At 33.8% G+C, this 23271-nt stretch overlaps 1 long non-coding RNA gene across 1 annotated transcript; it reads right to left on the bottom strand.

Moving 5' to 3' along the window:
* Window positions 1-468: 468 nt before the first annotated feature.
* On the bottom strand, window positions 469-10524 carry LOC138702324 (uncharacterized). Its single transcript, XR_011332836.1, has 3 exons — window positions 10454-10524; window positions 10008-10151; window positions 469-825 (listed from the first exon to the last, which is right to left on the bottom strand). It is a non-coding gene; the product is annotated as an uncharacterized lncRNA (long non-coding RNA).
* Window positions 10525-23271: the final 12747 nt, after the last annotated feature.

Genomic DNA, 23271 nt, shown 5'->3' with positions numbered 1-23271 from the left:
CAAGGTCACTTCCGATCTTGTCAGATACAAATAAAATGTATACATCTGAATAATTTCAAGTTAGAAATATGGTCGAGCATAACAAGTCGTATGAAACTCGTCTATAATGTTAATTAAGAAGCTCGTATGAAAATTATGAAACTCGCTTGCGCTCGTTTCATAAACATCCGTACTCGCTTCTTAATTACTATCATTATAGGCTCGTTGCATAATGTGCTATTATATAATGAGTATTGATAATGAACAAATTATTGCTAGTACTTTTCTGCGGTTACTGATGGATAGGTCTGTGAAAAGACAGCATGGAGAACCAAACGGAAATTGCAGAAAGATTTTTAGAAGCAAAAATGCACGAAATACTCTACCCGTCGACAAATAATAGTAATAATTCTAAAGTTACTGTACCTACAGTGTGTTTAATTTCTTCGGGAGCACTTTTGTATTTTCTGAAGTTGTCCATTTCTAAAATTGCAGAAAACATTTTCAAATTTTGTTTTACAAACAAACAACTTTAATTTGTTCAGAGAGTTGACAAGCTATGCATGTTCTACTATTTAGCAATGGATGTATAAAAACTATTGTATGATACATGATGTGTTAAAAGTAATTTTATTTTGTTGTAGATTTGTTATATTCAGTATAGCGGTTTCGTTTCGGAAACATCTCTACTGGCAAAATAAAATTATATTTTCAACACTTGTAACATAAATAACTATTCTGGAAACTTGAAGCATATCTCTTTATTATTTGCATGATGAAACTCGTGTTGCTACATTGATTGTCCTCATTCGGAATTGCATTTTCCATTTCTAACAATCACCACACCTAGAACAGAAGAATTTCCGTTATGTTGCGTTCAAAAATAACCATGTAACATGAAGCATTTACTACCAAATAACTTTTATGCTCATACATTTTTACATATTTTGGCTGTAGGAAACATTACACATATACAGGGTGTTTCAAGAGGAACAGTATATTATGTTTAAGAAATGGAACTTAAGTCTTCTGGGAGGTAATTTAAGTCGTGTGAAGTTAAAAATAAATTAAAGTAATAATTGTGTTAATTACTTACAAATGGATTTTGAGGAACCCGGAGGTTCATTGCCGCCCTTACATAAACCCGCCATCGTCCCCTATCCTGAGCAAGTTTCATCCAGTGCCTCACTTCCCTCAAATCGATTTTAATATTATCCATTCATCTACACCTTGGCCTCCCCAAAGGTCTTTTTCCCTCAGGTCTTCTAACTAACACTCTGGATTACCCATACGTGCTACATACCCTGCCCATCTCAAACGTCTGGATTTAATGTTTCTAATTGTCAGGTGAAGAATACAATGCGTGCAGTTCTGCGTTGTGTAGCTTCCTCGGTTCTCCTATAACCTCATCCCTCTTAGCCCGAAATATTTTTCTAAGCACCTTATTCTCGAACATCCTCAACCTCTGTTGCTGTCTCAAAGTGAGAGTCCAATTTTCACAACCATACAGAACAACCGGTAATGTAACTGTTTTATAAATTCTAACTTTCAGTATTCTAATAATTGTTATTTCACTAATCTTATCATCCATAATCCCATCAACTGAAAATTTAGCAACTGCTATAATAATGTTAGATTTAATGCGCTAGATAATAATAATAATAATAATAATAATAATAATAATAATAATAATAATAATAATAATAATAATAATAATAATTCCACTGACCCTGCTAAATTGGAGAATATTCAAAGAAAATTTTTTTCCTTGCGTTCTCATAGATTTTTACCAAATTCCAATGATTATAAATATGAGATTAACTGTAAATATTTTAACTGTTGTAGTTTATTGCCAGACGTCAAGATCTTGATTATTTATTTTTTGTAAAGTCATTAAGGGTGATATTGATTGTGAATCATTCATAAGCAATATCAGTCTTCGTATTCCTGCTAAGGGTTTAAGATTTCATAAAATTTTTTATAATAGAAATTCTAAATCTCTCTGTCCGGTCTGCAGATGTATAAAATATGCTAATTTGCATGGATTGAACTTGGATCCATTTAATGTGTAGTATATATTTTTTGAGTTTTATCATTATATATCCTTACTTGTTATATCTTTTAGTATATGTTGGATATTGCTATTTATTTTGTTGCATTTGGTCAATGATTAATGTAGACTATTATATTGATTATATTTCATCTCACTGACATTTTCTATCATTCATTCTCATCATCATTTGTTGTTTTGTTTTGTATCTTGTGCTAAACTGTAATTGGCCTTGTGCTGTTGTTTTTCACGTTAATATTGTAAATAAATAAATAAAATAAATTATTATTAATGCAGGCATTCACAAATATGTAATATAAAAGTGAGTTATATTTTCATGTAATGTATTTAATTTGGTTTTCGCGTCCAAGCAAATTTGGTAGGGGAGATATGGTTGGTTATTACACGATGACAGACATATTAATAGTTTATTGCGACGTTATGTATGTATGTATGTATGTATGTATGTATGTATGTATGTATGTATGTATGTATGTATGTATGTATGTATGTATGTATGTATGTATGTATGTATGTATGTATGTATGTATGTATGTATGTATGTATGTATTTATTTATTTATTTATTTATTTATTTATTTATTTATTTATTTATTTATTTATTTATTTATTTATTTATTTATTTATTTATTTATTTATTTATTTATTAACACTACAATTGGGTATACATCCGGTGGTAGTGATATATAATATACAATAATTACAATTACATGAAATAAAATAAAATAAACCTAAATGAAATAAAATAAAATAAACGTAAATCTATAAATAGTAGATGCAATAAACCTAGGACTATAATTAAAAACTATTCTATAATAACGCCTACGATAAGCAAAAGTAAATCTAACTTATAAGTACTTCTATTTCACCCAACTATTACCAATTTAAATAATTACATATCACCTTAATTAATTACATACCAACTTAATTACAGATCATCTTAATTAATTACATATCACCTTAATTAATTACATACCAACTTACCATCTTAATTAATTACATATCAACTTAATTATTTTACATATCAACTTAATAATTACATATCAACTTAATTAATTATATATCAATTCAATTAAGTACGTGACACAACTTAAATAATTACACTGCACCTCCAATTACATTATCAGTCTAATCTTCTCAACCTTTCCTTAAATGTATTGATTTTAAGAGGACCACGCTGAAAGATTGCCGCAGGTAAGCTGTTCCAGTCTACTATTGTGCGGTTAACAAAAGAAAATTTTGCCACGTCCGTTCTTTGTTTTCTACATTTAAACTTCCTAATATGATCAGCGAAAATTGGATTAGTTCATACAACACCTAAAGATGAAATTTTAAAAATGGCACGCGAAACATTATGGAAACTGTCTGTAGTAATTTCTCGAGTGCTGTTTCATCTTATTTATAATTTCACAAGCCCCGAGTGCAATTTAATAAGATTATTCAACGAATAAAATTAAGTAACTTGCAAAACCGAATTACTTACGTAAATAATAATACAGTAGTTAGGCCTATTATAAAACACAACAATAAAACATTATCACGTTGCCTTGTAATGAAGTTCAAAAACAAACTGCTATCTATCACGGCATATTAATATTATTGCCAACTATTCAGAACGGAAATACGAAACAACAATACTTAACCTCAAAGTAAGATAAGCTGAAATGTTAAAAAGTTCGCTATACTGAAAAATTACCACGGCAGCTTTGAACCGTGCCGTTACGTTTACCACCAAATTTAACTACATACACAATGTTACCAACATAAGAACATGATTTTGGTCTGTAGTGTCGTTAGAAGGAGAAATTTGTTTCTTTTTCTTTCTACTTCCTTCGTTCTGAACATTACTGAGAGATAGCACCAATGTTACTCTCATCTATTACAATGATTTTTCCCTGGACCACCAATTTGCTTGGACGACATTTCTACATAGAAGATTAAGACAGATCTTACAGGCGATCTCCAGTTACTAACAGTAGGGTTATCAAAATTGTGTGCCCATTTTATCTCGAACTAAAATCTCACTCGAATTTTCTTTCGTTTTATCACGCCCAAATGGATTTATCTCTTTGGTGTCGATGTTTGTAGTCGGTCATGGCCTTTATGACAGTTTTTGTTTCGTAATATTGATAGACGGTAATATAATTAAAGCGGTGAATAATTTCATGGCCCCTAAAAGTTTTTTTTCCGTAAAAGGCTAGGTATTTTGTCTAGGCCACAAATAAAACTGCAACGCGGTCATAATTACGTACTTAATGCTTTGGTGAACATTAACCGGAAATCTACTTTCCGTTATTTAAATGATATTCCGAGAACCACACCTTTTTCCTCTTTATTTCGTTGTCATAACCGTTCTTTAAGATCTTACTACATAAGCATTTTCTTTTAGTGCATTCAAAACATCGTCGTTGTACTGCATAAAGCTTGCACTTGACTAATAGAGTGATTTATTTAAGAATATAGTCGCGAATTTTACTACCACCATTTCGATTGTCTTCTGTTTAACAAGGTTCCGTACGGCCCGGTGACTAGTGGCCAGCGAGTAACATCGACTATCGACATTGCTCTGCCGTGGGTATTATCCAGTTGTTCCTGTTAAGTTAATAGAATAAAAACACGAAAGGTTTTTACAGACATTTATTTATTACATCAAGTTACAGTTATTGAAAATGCAATTTTCAAAGTTAAATTTTGCTGGCTCTTCTTGATTTTCTCTAGGCTAATTGACACCGAAGTATTGTACGAGGCATCTTATGGGATAAGACGCTTGATTACAAAGGATCTTATCAATAGGGAGCGGATTTTTATGTGCTAAAAATTTAAATATATTTATTTTTATGTGCTAAAAAGTACGAAAATATTTGCTAAAATATATTTTTTTTAAATATGACAAAAATATCTTAGCTTGGAAAAAAAGTTGGTACCAGGTACTCACCAACCACACTTGAGTGCTAGTAGTTGGCCGAGAATTGCAGTGAATAACAAAGGTCATTTCCAAATTCTCCATCACAAATGCATGCCGATTATCTCTGAACAACGACTTATACTGTGAAAACGATCTTTCCACATCACAGTACGTCAGACGTGCATATTTAAAGAGAGGAATGTCACAAACACAAACATCTTTAATTTCACCTACAGACACACCCTCCAATACTTGAGCAACTTTACACATTTTTTTTTATATCCACTGTTTTTCCCAAACACATTCTGGAATTTGTCCCTTAGTGCTTGTACTTCTGAACCTGGTAGCGAGTCTAGTTTAATTTCCGCGGCACGCACCTCCCTGTTTCAGACAACAGGTTTTTGGATGTTTCGAGTTTTTTATGGTGTCACACAAAAAACTTTGATTTGATAATAGGAAAGCCAAATCGTTTTCTAAACATCCATCTTTCAGTATATCTTGAAGAAATCGGTTGACCAAGCCCGATAACAGGGAATCACAAGATATATTGCCTTACTTGATAGACATGAGCGAGAGGCGAGAGATTTGTTTAAATTTTGTTCATACCCGAGCTCTTATCTGTTGTGTTTCACAAACAAAGGGTGGAATGAAATCTTCTTCAGCAACAATAAACATTCCTAATTATGTGTTGCAAGATCTCTCCTCCTTGTCCATGTTAATTTATTCTCTAATAATAACATTGCTATGCTGCCTAGGAGTTCTCAGAACTTGAGGTAATACTATTACAAAAATGTATCATGGATACACCACACAGCGCTTAGGAACACAAAGCAACTAAGAATTCTTAAAAAAATAACGTACTTCTGAGTGACATAATTGATATAGTTTTAAAATATTTAAACGTTCTTGTAAAAAAGTTATTTTAGTAAAAAACTCCAAGATTTATGTGTTTATAATAGATTTCCTGAAAATATGTATTTACATATTTTTTTTGTGAAAATATGTGTTTTTATGTGAAATAAAATTCGGGTTTTAAACTTGAAACTTCATGTTCGGAATTTTTAACTTTGTTAATTGTGTTTTATCACACGAAAAAATAATATTAATTACATAGGAATCCGCTCCTTACTTATCAAGAAACACAACTGTCATTAGTTGATTTTAAGGTGGATCTGAAACATTATTGGAAAATATGGCAACTTCATCTTCTGAGTTGAATAGTCACCCTAAAAACACGGCTCTGGACAGAGAAAAGGAAAATATTGAGGATGATATTTGAACATAAATACAAGAATGGAAACTGGAGAACAATCTACAGCAGAGGAAAAAGAAACGTTGTTGAAGCAGCAAGACAAGGCTTTAGAGCTACTAAGATTTAAAATCATCCGTCCTCAAGTGAGGTTGACCACTAGGATCCGGAATTAACAAACATAAAAGATAAAGGGAAATGTAACGGGCAAAATATGGATTAGATTCGTACATTAAAACGAAAATTTACGTGTTAATATATAGATGATAGTGTAAAATTTGAAGAGAGCCTTCAGAATTTCCATTACAATCTTCTGAACCTCATAAAAGGGAATTTTAAAGGATTTAAGAATATTACATGTAAATTTTGGTAAACAACCCCTCGCTCCAAATAGTAAGCCTGCAACATTCCAGTTGTAAAGCGAAATGCCATATTTTTCACTGAGGTATGGAAGACAAGGTACATATTTAGCTCGCTTGTCATCCTTTATCTGCAGTGCTTGACTTGTGTCTCGTTCAAAGCAAATCGTAGGGTCTATGACCATCGCTTTCTGGGTTCTTCTATTGATGGCAATTATATCGACTCTTCTATGAGAATCAGCTTCAGACACACAATGAATCTCCTCATGTACTTCCCATCCTCTGTTTCTTAGCAGGTTGGCAATTGATATTAACTGCGCAATTATATAGCGTCGATGGTATTTGTGATGAGTAAGATGGCATTTTTGCGAAATGAGTCCGTGCAAGGTAATCGTGATGTTGTACAGCTTTGAATGCGATTTCGTGACGTCTTACATTTCTTCTGAAGGGCATCCGTATCTACACAATAAAATAATAGACAAACACATGGAACTGTGATCGTGACATTGATCTGCTGCATTCCAAAACGTTGCGTCATTTATTTAAAAAGCTTTGCCCATTTATAAGGAATGAATATTAACTTTCGTTTGTGTTAGCAAAGAAAGTGTTAGAGTATGAGAAATTGAGTTTCACAGCTACAGTACTTTACTAAATTGTTTTAGAGTACATTATTTTAATGTAATTTAATATGGAAATAGTTTCTGTAATGCCACATTGGTATAGATATATCAAAAGGAGCATAAAGAAATCTTAACCTTGTTCCGTGAGTGTACATGATTACGAGTTGATTTAGATATATTGTGACAGCGACGTGAGATTCGAACTCACGACCAGCGTCCCGCAAGAGAGAAGATCGTGCGGAGCACGGTGGGACGGCGCGCGGCGGAGAGAACAGAGGGGGTGTATTACGTCAACGCGACGAGAGTGCGCGCGCAACTGGTGCTGGTAGAGAGGAGAGGGCTCTGGATTTCTCTGGAGTGCAATCTCTGGAGACGCGTCGAACTTTCGAGGCTACGTCGCTGTGATTATAAAAGAAGAAACGCCAGCGAACTCGAGCAGTTTTTTTCAGTTATTCAGTCAGCGAGTAAGCCAGAGCAAGCAAGCCAGTCTTGTGTACCGGAGTTCGACTCGAGTGTGCGTCCGCATCTGCAGGCCTGAGTTCGAGTGCAGTGGACCGCAGTTGGAGGGACCTGAGTTCGAGTGCAGTGGACCGCAGTTGGAGGGACCTGAATTCGAGTACAGTGAACTGTCTCTGAAGGTCTGTGGTTCGAGATACTGTGAATTCGAGTGACTGAGCTAGAAGAACTGTGAGCTGAGAACTGATAGTTCTGATTTGTAAATAGTGCTTTGTAAATATTAGTTAAGATTAACAGTTCATTGTTGTTCGTAATAGTCCAAGTAACGAGTGCTATAACGAATACTGTGTTGAGTGAAAATCCTGTTGTTGACGAGAGCGTTTAAGGTGAATTGTAGAAAGGAATTATTGTTGGAAGAATAAAATCCTATTGTTGAGTTGAAATAAATTCACAATATTCTTTAAGTTGAAACTACGTTGTCTTATTTAATTTTACAGTAATTGCATGAAAATTTTGTAATACTTGAATAATTTTTAAAGAAATAATTAGGTAACTTTGGTTTCCAGGATTAATATATAATTATATCATATCATATCATATCATATCATATCATATCATATATCATATCATATCATATCATATCATATCATATCATATCATATCATATCATATCATATCATATCATATCATATCTCATATCATATCATATCTCATATCATATCAAATCTATATCATTTATCATATATCTCATATCATATCATATCATATATCATATATCATATATCATATCATATCATATCATATCATATCATATCATATCATATCATATCATATCATATCATTATCATACCATATCATATCATATCATATCATATCATATCATATCATATCATATCATATCATATATCATATCGTATCATCATACCATACCATATCACATATATCATATCATATCATATATCATATCACATATATCATATCATATCTCACATCATATCATGTATCATATCATATCATACTATACCATACCATATCCTATATCATATGGAGAGTTCGCGGGAAAAACGATGAATGTCACATTTCTGTTAAGGATTAGATAATGATCTAATTGAGTCTATAACTACAAGATGTTGTGCTGTTTCTATAGAAAATAAAGGAAAGGATTACTGTATTCGTGGTGATAATTCTCCTTTTTACCATTTTTCATAAGAACAACATTAAATTTCTTAGTGATCCATTGAATTAGATAATGACATCAACCTTAACAAAACTGTGACATTCATCGTTTTTCCCTCGAACTCTTCATATATCATATCATATCATATCATATCATATCATATCATATCATATCATATCATATCATATCATATCATATCATATCATATCATATCATATCATATCATATATCGCATCACATCACATCATATATCATATCATAACATATATCATATCATAACATATATCATATCATATCATAACATATATCGCATCATATCATATCATATATCATATCATATCATATCATATCATATATCATATCATATCATAACATATATCATATCATATCATAACATATATTGCATCACATCATATATCATATATCATATCATATATCATATCATATCATATCACATCATATCATATATCATATCATATCATATCACATCATATCATATATCATATCATATCATATGATATCATATATCATATCATCATATCATATCATATCATATCATATATCATATCACATCATATCATATCATATCATATCATATCATATCATATCATATCATATATCATATCATATCATATCACATCATATCATATATCATATCATCATATCATATCATATCATATATCATATCATATCATAACATATATCATATCATATCATAACATATATTGCATCACATCATATCATATCATATATCATATATCATATCATATCATATCATATCATATCATATCATATCATATCACATCATATCATATATCATATCATCATATCATATCATATATCATATCATATCATAACATATATCATATCATATCATAACATATATTGCATCACATCATATCATATCATATATCATATCATATCATATCACATCATATCATATATCATATCATCATATCATATCATAACATATATCATATCATATCATATCATAACATATATTGCATCACATCATATCATATCATATATCATATCATATCATATCGCATCACATCACATCATATATCATCATATCATATCGCATCGCATCACGTCACGTCACGTCACGTCACGTCACGTCACGCCACGCCACGCCACGCCACGCCACGCCACGCCACGCCACGCCACATATTATTATTAACATGATACGGACCTGATTTTCCTTGACATTGGACTTGATTCCTGAAGACACACGCGTTACTATACGTAACTCCATCACTGCCGCATACAGGCCTGTATGATCGGTAACAGGCAAAGGGACAGGACACACTGAGACCAAACGTGAGACACATCACAACTGCGGACATAATATTATCATGTACACATAATATCTGATGAAACCAATTCTAGATTGTCATTATTATTATTATTGTTATTATTATTACTACTGTTATTATTATTAGGCGTCTTAGTACTGTACAAAAAATGTTCTCGGTTTTACACAATGTATTCATACTATATATGTGTTGATGAAACCTGCCAGAAATAGAATAATATTGTAAATGTCAAGTGCAAACACACGGTGTGAAGCCAAACACTTTTCTTCTGAACACCGTGAAAAGAAAATATCATACTGTAGTTATTGCTATATTGGCTTACCAAGAAAAAGAATGATGCATGTTCTCATTTTGCTGTGTTCTTGCTGTGCAAATATCTCCTACTGCTTGAAGTCTGAGAGATGTATGAAGAATTCTTCGCTATTCTCTTCGGGAGAAGTTCATGATAATTAAGCTCGCGTGTCAGTCTCTATATAGGTGATGCAAGAACTGAGGTCACAGTGTAAGGAACAAGTGAAGCTTACTGATGTCTCAGATAAGACTAAGTACAAAGCTATTTTTTAGAAGTTAACATTAAGCCTTTTTTATTACCTAATACATATTTATTTGAATATGCAATTTCTTGAACCCTGTTTTACCCGAAAGTACATTAGGGTTATACAGGGACATCATTTTATTTTTACTAACATTTTTAATATTACCCTGGCTATACCTTTGGATTAAGGATTGAGAACCGGAAATACCGTTTTCTAACCCCTTCCACGACTGGAGTTCGATGATACTGGCGTAAAATACAAACAACTCACTTTACTAGGTATAGGAGGGAGGAAAAGTAGTTCATCCATTTAGATAAACTAGGAAATATCGCTATTTTGAGTTTGATAATTTTCATTAGGTTTTTGTTTAATCCAAATACAGTACGGTATTAACAGTGAGTGTTTTTACTCACGAACTAAGTTATCCATGCGAACGTATTCATTATGCAGTGTATATTATACTGTCTACGCAACATTAGCGTACAATATAGAGAATGAAGTTAAATTGAAAAATAATCATAATACGGATATTTAAACACAATTTTGAAAATGGTGGCCGTTCATTTCGATACAGGCTTCCGTTCTTTTGTGCCTATTATCGCACTATAGAATATTGCATCTACTTTCAATTACCAGTTTCGTCCTTCTTACTAGTAACTCATGTTGAAATAATTCTGTACCTACTGTATAAAAGAATACCTTACGTACTGTAAATTCCGTCCTCACTTCTGCACAGATAAAATTACTCAGACATGCTATCTACTGTACGTCCACGGGGTTATGTTGCAGGATCGTAGAAAGAAGGGAAATCACGTGGCACTTAATTACTTAACGAGGCCATTTTATTTAAGTTATTTTAAACAGTTGTATAATATTACGTAGACGTCCAATTCCTAACAGAAATTAGTATTTTCAGAAAAGAGCTAAGACAGCCCAGCCCACAGTGGGACGAGCAAAAGCAGGTGAGGGAAATCGGGATGCGACATAGGCAAACGGACGACAGTATCGGTGCGAATATATGACTCAATGTTGAAAGCTCTTTCGTCATTGGAAAACGCGAACATATTTCTGGAACGTACTATACTCACTAACTCAGTACTGCTTACTATATGCAGCCTTGGTTCTGTGTAGAGGAGAGCTGGAACTTCATTAGTAGAAGGGGTAGGAGTGAAGTACATTAAAAAACTCAAGTACAATAAAAATTGAAGTAAAAATAAAATGATGTCCCTGTAGTTATAGCCTGAGTTTATATTATTATAATGAGAATTCATTTGACGTGGGTAACCCAGTCTTGGTACTTAAAATTAACACTTATATCTACTACAATAATGGCCTAATACATATGCAGCTATTACCACTACATATTTACCAGGATTTTTATGTAGACCTAATTGAGGTTTGCTTTGAGTATTTTTGAAATAAAAAATACAATAATTACAATAACATTAAATAGGTACTAGTCCACTTAGATCTGGGCATCTGGTGAGTGTCCATATCTTTAATATAAAAATCGACGATGCTAATAAATAATACAGAGATCTTAATCTCTTGCGAAAGAGTTCTTAGAATTCCATTGGGAATACTTAAATCCCACTGTATTGCATTCACAATGGTAGTGGGAGAAAGATGCATCAGTTGCAGATGTAGAGGAAAGAAGCATATGCGCACAGAAAGGGAGATTCCAATGAAAATTATGAAAATTTTCCAAAAAAAATTTATTGGCTATTTCACATTTTTAGAATTTATATTTTCATATTCCAAATTGATTTAGTTCTATTCTGATTACAAATATGTTTAAAATGTTTTTAAATTAAGGCTGAAAGGGGACGTCAAAATTACTTTTTCATCAAAGAATTCTTTTTTACAAATTTCTGATTACAAATTTAGTAACTTTTTGTTCTAAAGTTGGCTGCCTGAAGTTACTAGATGAATGTAGCGGAGAAGAATTTTAATTTACATAAATATTCATTTTACTTTCAAATCCATTTTTCCATAAGCTTATTTTTCTTGATTTAACACCACCTTTTTATGCCAAATATTAATCAATCTGGATGAAACTTTTGCTGCAAGTATTTGTGAAGTAGCTGGATGTTTCTATGCATTTATTTGTGAAAAATGCTGCTGGTTTTTTTTTATTAATATTTTTTTTCCCGTGAATTATAGGAAAAATGACATTTTTTAAGTTAAAAAAAAAACAATTTGAAAGTGAATAAATAAGATCTTTCATAAAATGAATGCATAGAAATGTTTCTCTGTGTCTTGTGAATGTAAAAAAAAAGAAGCTAAAAAGTTAATTTCTTCTACTAAAAATTTGGATTTGAAAATATTTCTGAAAAGAATAGAAAAAAATCAAAATCAAAAGCCAAAACATTTGGAAGTTCAAAATTTGGATTTTGTTAGTCCTTTACATGGAAAACATAATGTAGTTTAAAAAAATGATTAGGCAAAAAGTTGTTTTTAGTGGCGTGTCCCCTTGAGCTACTAATTTGAGTCGATTGTGGCCGTGAAATGCAGTGTAAATTTAGCCTGGAGCCCCTCATTAAGAGACATTATCCTTTTACGTGCGTAAATCTACGACACAGTATCCCCGGCTTTATTTCCCTTCCGAAGATAATCATTATATTGTTTTGATATATAACTACATCTTTTTCTTTCAGTAGGTATGCGGAGGTAATATGGGAATTGACCATAACATAGAAATAAACTCCATCTCCTCCTTCTTCTTGTATTCCTTTTTTCTCATTGTATTTCCCTTGCTTTTCTCGTTTTCTCCTCGTTCTACTTGTCTTTCCTATATTCTCATTGAATTCATTTTATTCTCCTTGTATTTTCTTGTTCTTATTGTGTTTCGTGGCCCTTGTTCTCCTCATCGTGGTCTTTATCGTGATCCTTGTCATCTTTGGCATGGCTTTTTTATTTGGTTATTTAACGACGCTGTATCTACTACGAGGTTATTTAGCGTCGATGAAATTGGTGATAGCGAGATGATGTTTGGCTAGATAGAGCCGACAATTCGCCATAGATTACCTGAATCTTTGGTACGGTCCTTAGAGTAGTTCTTGTTATCTTTGTTGTGATTCTTATTGTGGTCCCTGTTCTTTTCGTCAGTCTCATTCTAATCCTTGTTGTCTTTGTCATGATCCTTATCGCGGTCGTTGTGGTCGTGATCCTTATCGTGGTCATTATTGTTGTCCTTGTCGTGGTTCTTGTTGTCTTTGTCATGGTCCTTATTATGGTTCTTATATTTGTTGTGATCTTTATCGTTTTCCTTGTTATGGTTCGTGTTGTATTTGTCGTGGTTCATGTTGTGTTTGTCATAGTGCTTATCGTGGTCCTTGTTGTCTTTGTAATGGTCCTTGTCTTTGTTGTGATTCTTATCGTGTTCCATGTTGTATTTGTCATGGTCCTTGTCTTTGTCGTGATCATTATCGTGTTCCATGTTGTATTTGTCGTGATCCTTGTTGATTTTGTTATGGTCCTTATCATGGCCTTTGTCTTTGTCATGATCCTTATCATGTTCCATGTTGTATTTATCGCGGCCCTTGTCTTTTTCATGGCCTTTATCATGGTCCTTGTCTTTGTTATGATTCTTATTCTATTTCATGTTGTAGGCCTATTTGTCGTGGTCCTTATCGTGGTCTTTGTTGTTTTTGTTTATGGCCCTTATCATGGCCCTTGTCTTTTTCGTGATTATTATCGTGTTCCATTTTTATTTGTCGTGATCCTTATCCTGGTCCTTATTGCCTTTGCCATAGTCCTTATCGTGGTCCTTGTTGTCTTTGTCGTGGTCTTTATCTTGCTTCCTATCACCTTTGTGATTGTACTTATAGTTGTTCTTGTTGCCTTTGTCAAGATCCTTATCGTGGCCCTAATTCTGATCCGTGTTGTCTTTGTCATGGTCCGTATAGCAGTCTTCGTTGTCGTGGTCGTGATCCTTATCGTTGTCGTCGTGGTCCTTCTTGTCTTTGTCGTGACCATTATCGTAGTTATTGTTGTCTTTATCGTGCACCTCATTTGCCACTTCTAAATAAAATAGTTTTCACCGTTTGGTGTCTTTCGTGTGACGCGGTATTTGCTGTAACAAATTATGCTTTTTGTGTATAGGATATTTCAGAAAACTAAAATGTACCATCTTTCGATACATTTTAAATATATGTGTTTTAAATAATAGTTCAAGAAATGAAGTACAACATCATTCACAACTTTGTATGAAATTAAATGCTTAAAAATTGTAATGCTTTCATATGTGTTGTATTGTATTGTATTTATTAAAATTCCATGGTATTTATACATTGCTTTACAGCTAGAATATTGAACAAGTCAAAAAACTTAATACTATTATAAAATCTTAATTTATAGTCACAGTCTAGATGAAATATATACAGAAGAGATTTACAATATAGTCTACTAGTACAACACAAAGTTTTAGTATCAATTTCATGAAGCGTTATTGAATGTCATGAATTCACTTACAGAATAGAAGGCGTGAGAAATTAGGTACTTCTTATGTTTTGAGTTTCATTTTTTATATCGATAGGGAGGCTATTAAAAATTTGTACTGCCATATAACGCACTCCTTTTTGATAGCACGATAGACTTGCCGATGGAGTATGAAAGTCATTTTTGACATGTATTTATGCTATGAACTGTTGAATTAGTTACAAAGTTTTCACGATTACATATGAGGAAGATTATTAATGAAAAGATATACTGACAAGCCATGGGCATTAATTGTAGTTTTTTGAAAATAGTCCTACACGATTCCTAGATTTGCCACCCACCATTATTCTAATTACTCTTTTTGTAATAGAAATATACTGTTACTATCTGTGGAATTTCCCCAGAATATTATTCCAAAACTCATTACCGAGTGGAAGTATGCAAAGTATATTGTTTTTAAGGTATTGATATTTACTATCGTTTGCATAGATCTAATAGCAAAACATGCTGAATTTAGTTTGGGGGTAATTTCTTTAATATGATTTTTCCAATTTAACACATTATCGATTTTTAAGCCAAGAAATTTGGTTGTTGTTGTTGTTTCTAATAGAGATCTATTGTTAATTATTGCGGTAGAAATTTGCGAGGTTGAATTTTCACAGGATTTAAATTGAATTATATTACTTTTGTTACAATATAATACCAAATTATTGACTGAGAACCAGTCACATTTTTTGAAGAGAATTTCCTGTGTTGAAGATTGGAATGTGTTGGAGTTATTGGCTGTAATTACTATATTTGTGTCATCTGCAAAAAATATGGGATGACCTACATCTTTTATTAGTGGGGCAAGATCATTTATAAACACTTCCTCAAACTCGTTTCTTTCCAATGCGAAAGCTTGGGGGCTGTATTTCATACTAGGTGTGTTGTGGGATGTGGTATAAAATGTTGCGTAACAAGTAATCACCAGATGGATTTAGCACCTTCATCCTCTGAACACTTGAATGGCTTCTAGATGGAATGGTGGCTTCGCTGTAGTCAACAGCGCAAGAAAAGTCATCTCATTGAAGGTGTGTTGCGGATCATTTGGCCATGCAGCGGAGATGCACGAGAAGCGTACATTACGCGTGCTGAAGATTGCCTGAAGGGCGCGTGAAACCCGCTGGGGGACGAAGCTTGTTGCCCGCTGCAGTGAGAAATGGAGTCTGATGGCACAGGGAAGGGTGTGGGTTGGCTCTAGATTGAACTGAGGGGGAGATCGTATGCTCATAACAAAAACATATTCCACATTGTGAAATTCAGTTGCGCTTGTATCCTTCTCACGTCTTAGTTGCCCATTTCAAAGTCGTAGCGAACCAATAAGTAGACTAAAGCCTCTGTTATCCACACTAAATGTTGTTGTATCGGTGGTATAGTCGTTATCGTTTTTTTATCAGATCTGAGATTAAGGTTACATGTACGTGAACGACCACAACTATTATCAAAAAATGCAGGCTCTAAATTTCTAAAATTTTATAAGGAATTGAACTCACAATTGGACAAAAATTACAAGGTACCACAGCAAGACTTATTAGAACATAAATATTTCATAATAGTACATTATGCAACGAGCCTATAATAGTAGTAATTAAGACGCGAGTATGTTTATGAAACGAGCACAAGCGAGTTTCATAATTTTCATACGAGCGTCTTAATTACCATTATAGGCAAGTTTCATACGACTTTTTATGCTAGACCATATTTCTAACTTGAAATTATTCATAAGTATTCATGTTATTCTTATCTGACTGGGGAGCAGAACTGACCTTGTGCAATATCTCGTAAATTGTGAGATGTGCGCAGACGCGAAAGTATTGATTTTTTCCGAGAAACAAATGTCAGGCTAGATAAATACATGTCACCTTAAAAAATTAAATGTTGAATGTCACCTTAATTTTAATTTTCACTTTATACACAACTTTTTAAATTATTCTTGAATCTCCGTAAGGAAGGACAGCCCTCAAAGACCACTGCAGGTAGGTCATTCCAATCATTTATAGTTCTATTTAAAAATGAGAATTTACCTACATCCGTTTTCTGTTTCCTACATTTGATTTTAAAATCATGATCGTTCCTACCATAGTACGTTGGCTTTTCTAACCGAGCCGTTATGTCTACCCATGCTTTCTGACCTAGATGTGCTCTATACATGTTATGGTTATGTAAGTGAGGAGTGGAACTGACCTGAATTGTAAGCTGTGCGCAGACGCGAAAGTATTGATTTTTTCCGAAACACGAATGTCATTGACCTTGATATAATCTAGAGAGTAAAATAAACATTAATCTCGATATAACCTTGAAATTGATTTAGATATTGAAAAACGAGATGACAAATTGAATTTATTTGAATATTATTTACAATTAACGCTAATTATTATAGTAACAGAACATAACCTTCTGCGACAGTATTGGATTTCCAGCCTCCGTGACGTTTCCCTAGTTGTCTTTCGATTGCATATTCGAGAATAAACAATACTTGCGCTTTCATATTGCTACAATAGTGTTTTCTGATTGGTGGAACACCTGAACCTTAATGAATAGGTGTACTTTAATGACGTCCATTAAAGGGCTGCTACCAGGTGTATAATTACTACATTTCGGCATGGTCGAGCATAAAAATATAAAAAAAGTTACTAATAATATTTTTTAGAATTCACTTTTTACTTTAAATTAAATTTTCCAAAATTTGAAAATTTTCACACAATTCTGAAATTTTGTACACTGATTTAACATGCATTTATTCAAAAGGTAGACTACAATAATGTCCATTACTTTGAAAATAGAAAAATTAGGTCACAAAACATTATGTAAATTTTAATATATTTTATAGAGGACAAAAAAATTAATTGTGTTAAAATAAACAACTCTACATGTCTGAGAGTAGTCTAATTTTTAGAAATAAGTGTTTATTACATACAGGAAAAATATTAAAGATGTCAGACAGACCATAACAATTTTATGGTTACCAAATGATGTAAGTGCAGAATTTTTTTTTCATACTCTAGTAAAACTGATTTTAAAAATATTATTAATAACCTTTTTTTTATACTTTTATCAGACATGTAATTCCTAACAAGTCTTGTTGTGGTACCTTGTAATTTCTGTCCAATTGTGAGTTAATTTTTTTTATAAAATTTGAGAAATTTGGAGCCTGCATTTTCTGATAATATTTGTAGCCCTTCACGTACATATGCCCTTAATGAATCCAAACTCGATCGAGGACGATAGATTCCTAAACGTGACGTACTAAAACATATACTTCTTTCGGAAGGTAAGTAAATTACTCCGTATATGACGCCACAGATCGCCTGTGGTACGCGCCGAAGTTGAAGCGAGTCTGTCGGGCGCTGCATGCGTGCAGTTCACCCCAGTCTGTAGTGTACTACTGATGGGATTACTCGTTCGTTAGTAATGTAGTGAAAGCTATCGTATTTTTGACGTAGAATACGTCTTATATAACCTGAATCCATGGTGAAACAAAAATTCCATCTGCTCCACACGCTGTATCTGAGCCTTTGCACTGTGCGAGTCATATTCGAGTCAATTCGCCCCAGAGTATTGAAGGCAATGCGAGAAATACAAGGCTCCCATTTCGAAGGCTTTATTTTGCAAAATTGACGAAATTTGTATGGAGAGAGAGATATTTGTATGGTCCAATTTTTTAGGGCTACATTAAATTAGACGAAAAGAAAAATACCGACATAACATTATCTCCACGGATCTACATCTCTCTCTCTCCCCACACAAATTTCGTCAATTTTCCAAAATAAAGCCTTCGAAATAGGAGCCTTTAATTTCTTGCATCGCCTTCCGTACTTTGTGGCCAGTTAAGTCGAATGCCACTCGCACAGTGCAAGGGCTCGGACCCCTTCTCTTGCGAGGACTGCGGCAGTCCCATTCGTTGTGCAAGCTTTTAACATCTACCGCGATCCTGACCTGTTGGTGTTCTCTCATGGTTCTCTCCCTTCATTTTGTAGCTGTTAGATTACGTCAATTTTCGGCTTTCCCTTCAAAATTGTCTGAAGTTCCTTCAGTGAAACGGCGAAACTCGGAGTGAGACAAGTGGCCAATAAGCTTGGAGCTCACGTATTCAGTTTTTCTCAGCCCAAAATTCCCTTGCAAGGACTCATTTTCGCGTACCTATTAAATGTTTTTCCTTCCATTTCCCCATTTACAATGACTATGAAGAGAAAGATCTTGTGGTGAAACACTGGAATGAGACTGTAATACTTGTGACAGACTACAGTCACTAGTCGCGATTATCGACCTAATCGCGATCGGGTTTGTAGTGTGTCACCGTCCAGATCGCGATCAGGAGCTAAATCCTGTTCCCAGAACTAGATAATCGCGCTGAGGCACGGCCCAGTGGACGAAAGTAACATTTTAGTAATCTTTGGTTTCGAATCACCTTGATCTATATTATTTAGGAAGTCGTGATAGCTTCTGCTGTGGAATTTTGTTACCCCTTCCATTGTATTATATGAAGTAGAATCGAAAATGAATGGCTAGAAAATGAATTTGGCTACTATTAAACGTAGTGGAGAAATTTAATGCGGATGTGAAAAGTAAAAAGAAATATATTAAAAATGACAGACGAATTATTCATATATATATATATATATATATATATATATATATATATATATATATGTAGCAATAGAAGGCTGCTGAAAGATGTTTCATTTCAATAATTAATGGATTACAAACTGGAACTGGTTTCTTTTTCAGATTTTCAATTTCAGTCTCCATTACGACGCTATCGTTGAGGTTAGGGTTGATTTTAAAAATATGTTTTATTACAAAATAATATAAATTTTTGCCATAATGATATAAATTTTATAGGTTATAAAATCTATTTTCAAAATATTATAAATAGTAATGATATAAATAGTAATGATATAAATTGTATCAGTTTACATTGTAAAGCATATAACAATTTTAACGAATAAATTCCCATATCAAGCTGCAAGAAACAACAAAAAAAGAAAAAAAAACAATGAACAAACATTTTTTTATTTATTTTATTGGGTTATTTTACGACACCGTATCAACATCTAGGTTATTTAGCGTCTGAATGAAATGAAGATGATAATGCCGGTGAAATGGGTCCGTGTTACAGCACCGAAAGTTACCCAGCATTTACTCATATGGACAAACATCAAAAGGAAGTATGAAACTTTAGGTGTTGTCCAGGAGGGAAACATACATATGCGTATGTACGTAGAGAAAATTGTTTCCTCTATGGTAATTCAGCTGTTGACCAGACGGGACCAAGCGTAACCTAGTGTGTCACCACATTTTCGGTAGTCGCGATCGGAGTCTTTCACCATTATAACAGATCTTTAGGCTCAATACATGAAAGGACGAAAAAGAATTACTTAGCCTTCTTGCTTTTAACTTTTAGTTCGAAATTTATTCTCCCAGCTCTTTCATCTCTTGCTGCCCCAAATATCGGAACAAATAAATGAAGTTCGTGTTCAGTGAACCTTGCCGGCCAATTCCGTCCTATATTATGGAGAAAAGAAATGGAAACTTGTGTAAGTAATTTTCTCTACTATCGTTTTCCCTATTAAGATTATATTTATAGTAAGTGAGACAGCACAAATATCGATTTTCAGAACATAAGAACTTCATAGTCGTTCGTTATGATTGATACCACGGTGATTAATGCATTTAAAATTAGCTTTGTCTGTCCTTGTTAACTTCAAACGAAGGACTTACTAATCGATAGTTGTAAACTAATTAAAGGAGGATGTCGTGTGCTCCGCAGTAGCGTGTTTCCCCATTAGAAGAACGTCATCAAAATACTTTGTCTAGGAACGACTTTTATGTAAATGAAGCTGTTACTGTTTATCTTTTGAAGAGGTGGAGAAGTTCAAATATCTGGGAGCAACAGTTACAAATATAAATGATACTCGGGAGGAAATTAAGCACAGAATAAATATGGGAAATGCCTGTTATTATTTGGTTGAGAAACTTTTATCATCCGGTCTGCTGTCGAAAAATCTGAAAGTTAGAATTTATAAAACAGTTATATTACCGGTTGTTCTGTATGGTTGTGAAACTTGGACTCTCACTTTGAGAGAGGAACATAGGTTAAGGGTCTTTGAGAATAAGGTGCTTAGGAAGATATTTGGGGCTAAGAGGGATGAAGTTACAGGAGAATGGAGAAAGTTCCACAACACAGAACTGCACGCATTATATTCTTCACCTGACATAATTACGAACATTAAATCCAGACGTTTGAGATGTGCAGGGCATGTAGCACGTATGGGCGAATCGAGAAATGCATATAGAGTGTAAGTTGGGAGGCAGGAGGGAAAAAGACCTTTGGGGAGGCCGAGACGTAGGTGGGAAGATAATATTGAAATGGATTTGAGGGAGATGGGATATGATGAAAGAGAATGGATTAATCTTGCTCGGGATAGGGACTGATGGCGGGCTTATGTGAGGGCGGCAATGAACCTCCGGGTTCCTTAAAAGCCAGTAAGTAAGTAAGTAAGTAAGTAAGTAAGTAAGTAAGTAAAAACCATTTATAGCTGAAATATTGTCGTTTTAAATGATTTGGGAACTAAGGAAAACAATAAATGAATTACTTCAGAATGTTTCAACCGCGTGGTATCGAATTATGGCTGAAAAATCAGTCTTTATGGATGCTGTTGTGTGTGATGATGATGATTATGATAACGACGATGGTTCTGATGGTGTTGGTTATGGAAGGAGGTTCTCCAAGTACTGATACAATGGAAATGAATATTTTCAATTTTTCGTATCACGCACCGCTGCACACAAGTGACATGTGGGTGTTGTGCGTCAGACTGCATCTGCACAACACTTGACAGGTGATGGAGTATGCAGATCAGCTGTTGATGATCGCAGCCCGTCACAAAGTGAAGTCCCCCCCCCCACACACCGCGGTAGGGAGCAATGCCCCCGACGTGCGTAGGAAATTGCAGATCTGATCAGTTTATATTCCAGTGAATCTGTGAGCCATTTTCGGGCTTCCTTCCGTTGTTGAACACAGCAAAAAAAAAAAAAAATCACCGTACGAGTGCTTGAATGGTATTGAATTACAATTAGATGAAGATAGCTGTGCGTGTTGTTGAGTATTTGAAAAAACTACTGAATCCGCAATCCGCATGATGAGTTAGCACAGTGGCACCAATTAATACTCAAAGTTATTGTCTATTAAATTTCCTTTTTGGTAAATCAGTACTTCGTGATATAAAAGAAAAGGGACAGAGTTAAGGCTCATTCACAATGAAAATTAAACATAACGTAAGCGTTAACTTAAGAATATAAACGTTACGGTAAAATCAAGATCATTCACGACGGAAACATAAACATAACAGCAAACATACTTGGTAACCATGGAAACATAACAACGACGCCATTTCCTCATATTCTGTCGTATACTTCAGCGCTCCACGATTGTGTTCTGTTTGCAAATCACGTAAGCATAAGCATGAAAGTTTGGTGTTTGCAAACTTTCATGTTAACGTCTTACGGTAATATTTATGTCAATGCTTATGTGAATCATTGTGAATGATCCCATTTGGTAGCCTGGGCGCAAACTTCTATGTTTATGTTACGGTTATGTTTAATTTTCATTGTGAATGGGCCTTTAAACTTTTATAGATTAATCGCTGTTCCTGTATTCCACGCATGTAATGTTATTCGTAAGTCACGAAAGATTTGAAAGCTCTCATTCTTAGGAAATAAGTTTAGAAAATAACACAGTTTTGTTTATGAAATAATGGGGCTTTTTCAAAAGTCAGAAAAGATTTGAAAGTCCTCTAACTTTATTTATAGAAAAATAATAATGCGGTTTTGTTATAAAAATCCAGCTTATTCAAATCTGAACTAATTATAAAACATTCAAATATGGCATGCATATGCAGAGATAAAAAACCTTATCGTGTCCTTGTCTTAATTCATGTCATGGCCCTTGTCATCCTTATGTTGATCCTTGTGATCCTTATCATGATCGTAATCGTGGTCATTGTCGTGATCCTTACCGCGAGCCTTGTGATGGTGCTTGTCGTGGTTCTTGTAGTGATCCTTATTTTGGTTCTCGTCGTAATCCTTATCATGATCCTAATCGTGATACTTGTCGTGGTCC

Source organism: Periplaneta americana, chromosome 6 (genome assembly GCF_040183065.1).
Source record: "Periplaneta americana isolate PAMFEO1 chromosome 6, P.americana_PAMFEO1_priV1, whole genome shotgun sequence".
NCBI lineage: Eukaryota > Metazoa > Arthropoda > Insecta > Blattodea > Blattidae > Periplaneta > Periplaneta americana.
Note: the sequence above shows the minus strand (reverse complement) of the source record. Positions and strands in the feature narration are given on the sequence as shown.